The following is an 11,105-nucleotide window of genomic DNA, read 5'->3' as shown; positions in this document are numbered from 1 at the left end:
GGTGCCAACCTGAACCTCTGACAAAGCAATCGTGATCTGACAGACCAGACAAGCATGTGACGTATGTGACCTTGTGAAAACCCTGGGTCAAGGAATACATTAACTTCATTAAAGGAGGCAGCAATGGGAATATCCTTGTAAGTGACAAAGTTCATTTTTCCGACAAGAAATACATATACGATACATATGCACAGTATCAGTTTCTCCAACTCGAATTACATACACAGGACAGAAGGGCATCATGATTTCACATGTCAACACAACTATTAACAACTGATATATACATCTGATATTGCCATATGTCGGTCAGGCATCGTCAGCTTTCTCGTATACATTTGTCCGTGAACCTCACACATAAGAGAAGACAATTCAAAATTCAAAGATGCAGTATGTTATACACAATATATATATATATATATATATATATATATATATATATATATATATATATATATATATATATATATATATATACATTACGGTGTGCATGTGTGTTTGTGAGCGAATTAAGATATAGGTCAAAAGATTTATACTTTTCACTTTTTCAAACAGATTTTTGCAGAAGGACTTGATGTGTGCTGTGGCAAGGTCATCTATATCGTGATATTATTATAAAACTACATCACGAGGTCATACGAAGGACATCTTTGTAGCCATTTTTGTTGCATGACCTACATAGATAGGTCAATGGTCTGTATACTGTTAATACTATTTATTTACATGGTCCAACAATTACTATAACGTCCCAGGCGAAAAGTTACAAAGTGCGTTTAATATGAATATTGTTAAGGAAAAAACTGAAAAAGTGTATCCCAGTGTCTCAGAAACAAAACACTCATTAGGAATATAATGTATGTGACTTTGTTCTGTTGTTTGGTTGTATTGTGTGCACTATGGTTGTCGCATTGTACCTCATTGTATCCCTGTAGCTGTTTTAAATGGCAAACGGTGGTTACTAGCTGTGACTTTCACTGAGGGGTCAACGGTCGGTACTGTGTTTCAGTCTAGTGATGAGGATGGTTGTTGTGCTGTATATTGTGTGCACTATGGTTGTTGCATTGTACCTCATAGTATCCCTGTAGCTGTTTTAAATGGCAAACGGTGGTTACTAGCTGTGACTTTCACTGAGGGGTCAACGGTCAGTATTGTGTTTCAGTCTAGTGATGAGGATGGTTGTTGTGCTGTATATTGTGTGCACTATGGCTGTTCCATTGTACCTCATAGTATCCCTGTAGCTGTTTTAAATGGCAAACGGTGGTTACTAGCTGTGACTTTCACTGAGGGGTCAACGGTCGGTACTGTGTTTCAGTCTAGTGATGAGGATGGTTGTTGTGCTGTATATTGTGTGCACTATGGTTGTTGCATTGTACCTCATAGTATCCCTGTAGCTGTTTTAAATGGCAAACGGTGGTTACTAGCTGTGACTTTCACTGAGGGGTCAACGGTCGGTACTGTGTTTCAGTCTAGTGATGAGGATGGTTGTTGTGTTGTGTATTGTGTGCATTATGGCTGTTCCATTGTACCTCATAGTATCCCTGTAGCTGTTTTAAATGGCAAACGGTGGTTACTAGCTGTGACTTTCACTGAGGGGTCAACGGTCGGTACTGTGTTTCAGTCTAGTGATGAGGATGGTTGTTGTGCTGTATATTGTGTGCATTATGGCTGTTCCATTGTACCTCATAGTATCCCTGTAGCTGTTTTAAATGGCAAACGGTGGTTACTAGCTGTGACTTTCACTGAGGGGTCAACGGTCGGTACTGTGTTTCAGTCTAGTGATGAGGATGGTTGTTGTGCTGTATATTGTGTGCACTATGGCTGTTGCATTGTACCTCATAGTATCCCTGTAGCTGTTTTAAATGGCAAACGGTGGTTACTAGCTGTGACTTTCACTGAGGGGTCAACGGTCGGTACTGTGTTTCAGTCTAGTGATGAGGATGGTTGTTGTGCTGTATATTGTGTGCACTATGGCTGTTCCATTGTACCTCATAGTATCCCTGTAGCTGTTTTAAATGGCAAACGGTATTTACTAGCTGTGACTTTCACTGAGGGGTCAACGGTCAGTATCGTGTTTCAGTCTAGTGATGAGGATGGTTGTTGTGCTGTATATTGTGTGCACTATGGCTGTTCTATTTTACCTCATAGTATCCCTGTAGCTGTTTTAAATGGCAAACGGTGGTTACTAGCTGTGACTTTCACTGAGGGGTCAACGGTCGGTACTGTGTTTCAGTCTAGTGATGAGGATGGTTGTTGTGCTGTATATTGTGTGCACTATGGCTGTTCCATTGTACCTCATAGTATCCCTGTAGCTGTTTTAAATGGCAAACGGTGGTTACTAGCTGTGACTTTCACTGAGGGGTCAACGGTCAGTATTGTGTTTCAGTCTAGTGATGAGGATGGTTGTTGTGCTGTATATTGTGTGCACTATGGCTGTTCCATTGTACCTCATAGTATCCCTGTAGCTGTTTTAAATGGCAAACGGTGGTTACTAGCTGTGACTTTCACTGAGGGGTCAACGGTCGGTACTGTGTTTCAGTCTAGTGATGAGGATGGTTGTTGTGCTGTATATTGTGTGCACTATGGTTGTTGCATTGTACCTCATAGTATCCCTGTAGCTGTTTTAAATGGCAAACGGTGGTTACTAGCTGTGACTTTCACTGAGGGGTCAACGGTCGGTACTGTGTTTCAGTCTAGTGATGAGGATGGTTGTTGTGCTGTATATTGTGTGCACTATGGTTGTTGCATTGTACCTCATAGTATCCCTGTAGCTGTTTTAAATGGCAAACGGTGGTTACTAGCTGTGACTTTCACTGAGGGGTCAACGGTCGGTACTGTGTTTCAGTCTAGTGATGAGGATGGTTGTTGTGCTGTATATTTTGTGCACTATGGTTGTTGCATTGTACCTCATAGTATCCCTGTAGCTGTTTTAAATGGCAAACGGTGGTTACTAGCTGTGACTTTCACTGAGGGGTCAACGGTCAGTATTGTGTTTCAGTCTAGTGATGAGGATGGTTGTTGTGTTGTATATTGTGTGCACTATGGTTGTTGCATTGTACCTCATAGTATCCCTGTAGCTGTTTTAAATGGCAAACGGTGGTTACTAGCTGTGACTTTCACTGAGGGGTCAACGGTCGGTACTGTGTTTCAGTCTAGTGATGAGGATGGTTGTTGTGTTGTATATTGTGTGCATTATGGTTGTTGCATTGTACCTCATAGTATCCCTGTAGCTGTTTTAAATGGCAAACGGTGGTTACTAGCTGTGACTTTCACTGAGGGGTCAACGGTCGGTACTGTGTTTCAGTCTAGTGATGAGGATGGTTGTTGTGCTGTATATTGTGTGCACTATGGCTGTTCCATTGTACCTCATAGTATCCCTGTAGCTGTTTTAAATGGCAAACAGTGGTTACTAGCTGTGACTTTCACTGAGGGGTCAACGGTCAGTACTGTGTTTCAGTCTAGTGATGAGGATGGTTGTTGTGCTGTATATTGTGTGCACTATGGCTGTTGCATTGTACCTCATAGTATCCCTGTAGCTGTTTTAAATGGCAAACGGTGGTTACTAGCTGTGACTTTCACTGAGGGGTCAACGGTCGGTACTGTGTTTCAGTCTAGTGATGAGGATGGTTGTTGTGCTGTATATTGTGTGCACTATGGCTATTGCATTGTACCTCATTGTATCCCTGTAGCTGTTTTAAATGGCAAACGGTGGTTACGAGCTGTGACTTTCACTGAGGGGTCAACGGTCTGTATTGTGTTTCAGTTTAGTGATGAGGATGGTTGTTGTGTTGTATATTGTGTGCACTATGGTTGTTGCATTGTGCCCCTTAGTATCCCTGTAGCTGTTTTAATTGGAAAACAGAATTACAATAGACAAAAACTGATTCCACAAATTACATATTTGAAAGCCACTGTTCATATAAAAATCACCTAAATTTTTATTTTTTGTTTCGTTTCAATTCGTTTCGTTTTGATGCAGCGATTGCCATAAATCCTGTCATCCACTTTAACCAAGTCTCAGCTAGTCTGTGTCAGACATAAGCTGGTGACAAATCACTGTCATCCATTTAACCAAGTCTTAGCTAGTCTGTGTCAGACATAAGCTGGTGACAAATCACTGTCATCCATTTAACCAAGTCTCAGCTAGTCTGTGTCAGACATAAGCTGGTGACAAATCACTGTCATCCATTTTAACCAAGTCCCTGCTAGTCTGTGTCAGACATAAGCTGTGACAAATCATTGTCATCCATTTTAACCAAGTCTCAGCTAGTCTGTGTCAGACATAAGCTGGTGACAATTCACTGGCATCCATTTTAACCAAGTCTCAGCTAGTCTGTGTCAGACATAAGCTGGTGACAAATCACTGTCATCCATTTTAACCAAGTCCCTGCTAGTCTGTGTCAGACATAAGCTGTGACAAATCATTGTCATCCATTTTAACCAAGTCTCAGCTAGTCTGTGTCAGACATAAGCTGGTGACAAATCACTGTCATCCATTTTAACCAAGTCTCAGCTAGTCTGTGTCAGACATAAACTGGTGACAAATCATTGTCATCCATTTTAACCAAGTCTCAGCTAGTCTGTGTCAGACAAAAGCTGTAACAAATCAATGTCATCCATTTTAACCAAGTCTCAGCTAGTCTGTGTCAGACATAAGCTGGTGACAAATCACTGCATGTCGTCCATTTTAACCAAGTCCCTGCTAGTCTGTGTCAGACATAAGCTGTGAGAAATCATTGTCATCCATTTTAACCAAGTCTCAGCTAGTCTGTGTCAGACATAAGCTGGTGACAAATCACTGTCGTCCATTTTAACCAAGTCTCAGCTAGTCTGGGTCAGACATAAGCTGGTGACAAATCAATGTCATCCATCTTAACCAAGTCTCAGCTAGTCTGTGTCAGACATAAGCTGGTGACAAATCACTGCCACTGCCATCCATTTATCTAAGACAGGTAACACCTCTGTGAGGATGGCCACACAACTCAGACCTTTTAAATATGTACTGTGTAGGGAGAATCAATAAAGAGGGTTTTGTGGTGTGAGGGTCAGCAATCTCTAATAGTTTGGCCACACAACTCAGACCTTTTAAATATGTACTGTGTAGGGATAGAAAGTAAAGAGGATTTTGTGGTGTGAGGGTCAGCAATCTCTAATACTTTGGCCACACAACTCAGAACTTTAAAGTATGTACTGCATAGGAATAATTTAGTGTAGAGGTACTGTGGTGTGACGGTCAACAATCTCTATGAGGATGCCATGGCCACACAACTCAGAACTTTAAAACATGTACTGTGTAGGGAGAAACAATAAAGAGGGTTTTGTGGTGTGAGGGTCGCGATATCAGCAATCTCTAATAGTTTGGCCACACAACTCACAACTTTAAAATATGCACTGTGTAGGGATAAAAAGTAAAGAGGGTTTTGTGGTGTGACGGTCAGCAATCTCTAATAGTTTGGCCACACAACTCAGACCTTTTAAATATGTACTGTGTAGGGATAATTTAGTGTATAGGTACTGTGGTGTGACGGTCAGCAATCTCTATGAGGATGGCTACACAACTCACACCTTTTAAACATGTACTGTGTAGGGATAAAAAGTAAAGAGGGTTTTGTGGTGTGAGGGTCAGCAATCTCTAATAGTTTGGCCACACAACTCAGAACATTTAAATATGTACTGTGTAGGGATAATTTAGTGTAGCGGTACTGTGGTGTGATGGTCAGCAATCTCTATGAGGATGGCCACACAACTCAGACCTTTTAAATATGTACTGTGTAGGGATAAAAAGTAAAGAGGGTTTTGTGGTGTGAGGGTCAGCAATCTCTAATAGTTTGGCCACACAACTCAGACCTGTAAAATATGTAATGTGTAGGAATAATTTAGTGTAGAGGTACTGTGGTGTGACGGTCAACAATCTCTATGAGGATGGCCACACAACTCAGACCTTTTAAATATGTACTGCGAAGGGATAAAAAGTAAAGACGGTTTTGTGGTGTGAGGGTCAGCAATCTCTAATAGTTTGGCCACACAACTCAGAACATTTAAATATGTACTGTGTAGGGATAATTTAGTGTAGAGGTACTGTGGTGTGACGGTCAACAATCTCTATGAGGATGCCATGGCCACACAACTCAGAACTTTTAAATATGTACTGCGAAGGGATAAAAAGTAAAGAGGGTTTTGTGGTGTGAGGGTCAGCAATCTCTAATACTTTGGCCACACAACTCAGAACTTTAAAGTATGTACTGCATAGGAATAATTTAGTGTAGAGGTACTGTGGTGTGACGGTCAACAATCTCTATGAGGATGCCATGGCCACACAACTCAGAACTTTAAAACATGTACTGTGTAGGGAGAAACAATAAAGAGGGTTTTGTGGTGTGAGGGTCGCGATATCAGCAATCTCTAATAGTTTGGCCACACAACTCACAACTTTAAAATATGCACTGTGTAGGGATAAAAAGTAAAGAGGGTTTTGTGGTGTGACGGTCAGCAATCTCTAATAGTTTGGCCACACAACTCAGACCTTTTAAATATGTACTGTGTAGGGATAATTTAGTGTATAGGTACTGTGGTGTGACGGTCAGCAATCTCTATGAGGATGGCTACACAACTCACACCTTTTAAACATGTACTGTGTAGGGATAAAAAGTAAAGAGGGTTTTGTGGTGTGAGGGTCAGCAATCTCTAATAGTTTGGCCACACAACTCAGAACATTTAAATATGTACTGTGTAGGGATAATTTAGTGTAGCGGTACTGTGGTGTGATGATCAGCAATCTCTATGAGGATGGCCACACAACTCAGACCTTTTAAATATGTACTGTGTAGGGATAAAAAGTAAAGAGGGTTTTGTGGTGTGAGGGTCAGCAATCTCTAATAGTTTGGCCACACAACTCAGACCTGTAAAATATGTAATGTGTAGGAATAATTTAGTGTAGAGGTACTGTGGTGTGACGGTCAACAATCTCTATGAGGATGGCCACACAACTCAGACCTTTTAAATATGTACTGCGAAGGGATAAAAAGTAAAGACGGTTTTGTGGTGTGAGGGTCAGCAATCTCTAATAGTTTGGCCACACAACTCAGAACATTTAAATATGTACTGTGTAGGGATAATTTAGTGTAGAGGTACTGTGGTGTGACGGTCAACAATCTCTATGAGGATGCCATGGCCACACAACTCAGAACTTTTAAATATGTACTGCGAAGGGATAAAAAGTAAAGAGGGTTTTGTGGTGTGAGGGTCAGCAATCTCTAATACTTTGGCCACACAACTCAGAACTTTAAAGTATGTACTGCATAGGAATAATTTAGTGTAGAGGTACTGTGGTGTGACGGTCAACAATCTCTATGAGGATGCCATGGCCACACAACTCAGAACTTTAAAACATGCACTGTGTAGGGAGAAACAATAAAGAGGGTTTTGTGGTGTGACGGTCAGCAATCTCTAATAGTTTGGCCACACAACTCAGACCTTTTAAATATGTACTGTGTAGGGATAATTTAGTGTATAGGTACTGTGGTGTGACGGTCAGCAATCTCTATGAGGATGGCTACACAACTCACACCTTTTAAACATGTACTGTGTAGGGATAAAAAGTAAAGAGGGTTTTGTGGTGTGAGGGTCAGCAATCTCTAATAGTTTGGCCACACAACTCAGAACATTTAAATATGTACTGTGTAGGGATAATTTAGTGTAGCGGTACTGTGGTGTGACGGTCAACAATCTCTATGAGGATGGCCACACAACTCAGACCTTTTAAATATGTACTGCGAAGGGATAAAAAGTAAAGAGGGTTTTGTGGTGTGAGGGTCAGCAATCTCTAATAGTTTGGCCACACAACTCAGACCTGTAAAATATGTAATGTGTAGGAATAATTTAGTGTAGAGGTACTGTGGTGTGAGGGTCAACAATCTCTATGAGGATGGCCACACAACTCAGACCTTTTAAATATGTACTGCGAAGGGATAAAAAGTAAAGAGGGTTTTGTGGTGTGAGGGTCAGCAATCTCTAATAGTTTGGCCACACAACTCAGAACATTTAAATATGTACTGTGTAGGGATAATTTAGTGTAGCGGTACTGTGGTGTGACGGTCAGCAATCTCTATGAGGATGGCCACACAACTCAGACCTTTTAAATATGTACTGTGTAGGGATAAAAGTAAAGAGGGTTTTGTGGTGTGAGGGTCAGCAATCTCTAATAGTTTGGCCACACAACTCAGACCTGTAAAATATGTACTGTGTATAGGGATATAAAGTGTAGAGGGTTTTGTGGTGTGTCTGTGTCAGACATAAGCTGTTGACAGATCACCATCATCAATTTTAACCAAGTGTCAGGTAGTATTTGTCAGACACATAATGTTGTTCTATTCTACCATACCTCATAGTATATGTAGTTATTTGAAGTGGCAATTTGCATCAAATATGTGACCTCCACGAATAGGTTAACTGTCAGTATGAGTGTGTTTCAATGTAGTGATCTCTTGGTTCTATTAATAATGTATGGGGTAATGTTACTGTGCGGAATATATCTCCAGAGAGCTAACATACATTCAAGGTCAGTCCAGTGGATAGAACACATTGCTACAGTCCTTGTATAAATATACTCTGAAGAGAAAAATAGAGAAGTACATTTGTTCTACAACTGGATTTGAGAACAATGCACATCTCCTCAAATTGTCAAAAGCTTAAAAACATTCTTTTCCGCTAATACAACCATTCGTTACATAATGGTTTTCAATTCGACTTGAAACAGTTTATATTTAACTGGTCAATACCAAATGTCTTGATATACAAAAGATTGCCACCTTATTTACATATCAAGCACGGGTCAATACCAAATGTCTTGATAAACAAGAGAATGCCATCTTATTTACATGTCATATTAATTTAAGCACTAGTCAATACCAAATGTTTTGATATACAAAAGATTGCCATCTTATTTACATATCATATTCATTTTAGCAATCACCCTTTATTGTTTTCTCTTTATTATAGACCTTGAGGAGCATGGAGATGTTACTCATAAGGGAACTAGGTGAAAATGCATAAGCAACGGTCATAGACCTTGACAACAGTTCCAAAGTGTAGATGAACGACGAAGACGAGATGGAATAAACATTGAATTCTCTATTTTCTCTTGTTTAACCAATGTCTGTGTCACACACAAGCTAATCACATTGACGTCCATTCTGCTAACCGAATATCGGCTTATATATGTCATGCACACAATGTACATTGTGTATTGTTAGTATGCACACTACGAACTTTCGTGATAGATCTTAATAGTTGTTACAGATGGATATAATTTCTATATTTTCACCATTACAGTTGCTCTAAAATATGTCCATCAAACGAACACTATTGTTGCCTGGCCCTAGTGTTCCTCTTTGATTTGTCAACATTTTATAAAAAAAAATTGAGTTATTAGAACAGTTTTGCTTGTCATAAATAAAATGTATATGTCGTCCTTGTTACAACCATATATGTAACACATTGCTATTTTTATTTACAATGATATACACATTGCTATTTGTATATTCACAAAGACACAATTACGAAATTTGAAGCTACAACATTGCACTTTTTGACTTTCTGCGATAATATCTATATTCGTCTGAAAGTTTAACATTTTGAATAAAAGATTAGGGAGAGCCTTCCCCGACAAAGAGATTTTTATATGATAACAATCTAAAATCGGACATTTAATAAAAAACTTAAAGATATTGAGAGAGGGCTTCCCACAACGAAGCGTTTCTATCTAATATTATCGACAATATCAGCTAAATATCTAACACTTTGAATATCTTTTTGACTGACTACTCAGATGAGGGCGGGCTTTTCCCGACCGACAAAGCGTTTTTATTCGACAGTATCGTCTAAAAATCGAACCCTTTGAATGACTTACACAGATTTGAGGTTGAGGTCTGGCCTTCCACGACAAAGAGTTTTTATCCGATAGTATCATCTAAAAATCTAATATTGTTAAAAACTTAGACTACACAGAAGATAGAGGGTATTTCCCGACAAGATTTTCTGTAACCATCGTAAATATTTTACCTTTATCGATAATCCGGTCATGAAATTTTGTGCAATGTCGCGCTTGCATGAGTTCAGCATTCCCGTTAATTTCTTTTATCTCACAGGTTGCAGTATAGAGAATGCAAGTATTAAATAAGTAATCAAAACAATGCTTCTGTTTTTACTTGTATCCTATACTTCCAGTCTACTTCTGTTTGTTATGTCGACAGCTTTTTTGTTAGTCTGTAAGGTACGCCGTGACGGGACGCCCTCACACATCGGCCAAACCCTCCTTGAGAGGAGGTCGGTAAGGGCAGAACGTCACGACGTATCTTACAGTCTACTTTTTTGTGTGTAACATTCATCAGGAAATCGTTTTTTCAAAATAACGTGAGTTCTATTCGTGGTCGTATGCATGTAGGTACAGTGATGCACTCAATATCTATTGGGATCGTGTCCGTAGAGTGACGCTGTCTGGTAAATGTGGACTATATGGCGTAAATCATCACTTATATTGACACCAAATGTCCATTTTAAAAGATAAAAAAATGAACATGTGGAAAGGGGACTAACATTATTTTCTGAAGTCATTACTAGAGGGCGCTACACTAGGAGAAATGTTTTCTTGATTTCATTGAATTTCTTTGGGATGTTATCATACAGTCGTTGGTGGCGCTGTTTATAAGAAAAATAATTGCGATCATTTCATTTGAATTCATTTTTGTTTTCCACTTACTCTCGGCTATTCAGCTCACCACTGATGGATCGCTTGTTGGCCGGGGTAGACTGGTGGTGGATAGTCTTAGTAACCGAGACTGTATACACAGTTGCCACTTGGACAACCAACACAAATGTGTTCGCTTTAAGTGGTTGCCATTACCAAAAACCTTAGACAATCCGGACAATAATGTGATGTAATGCTACACGTGACCTATGAAAAAACTGGTGAGGTATATGAGCCAATTAGTTTTTATACCTATATTTGATTCAATACAAATTCTGCAATGTTCAGAGTATCATATCGGATATGTAATAGGTATTCTCTGTTACATACACACATATGAATGTCAGTATGATCTTCTCGAACAAGA

At 39.6% G+C, this 11,105-nt stretch overlaps 1 long non-coding RNA gene across 1 annotated transcript; it reads left to right on the top strand.

The window, feature by feature from the left end:
* Positions 1 to 91: 91 nt before the first annotated feature.
* LOC144435809 (uncharacterized) lies at positions 92 to 10,063 on the top strand. Its single transcript, XR_013480907.1, has 3 exons — positions 92 to 137; positions 553 to 690; positions 8,992 to 10,063. It is a non-coding gene; the product is annotated as an uncharacterized LOC144435809 (long non-coding RNA).
* Positions 10,064 to 11,105: the final 1,042 nt, after the last annotated feature.

This window comes from Glandiceps talaboti, chromosome 5, assembly GCF_964340395.1.
Source record: "Glandiceps talaboti chromosome 5, keGlaTala1.1, whole genome shotgun sequence".
Taxonomy (NCBI): Eukaryota; Metazoa; Hemichordata; class Enteropneusta; family Spengelidae; genus Glandiceps; species Glandiceps talaboti.
This window is presented reverse-complemented; position numbering and strand designations above follow the sequence as displayed.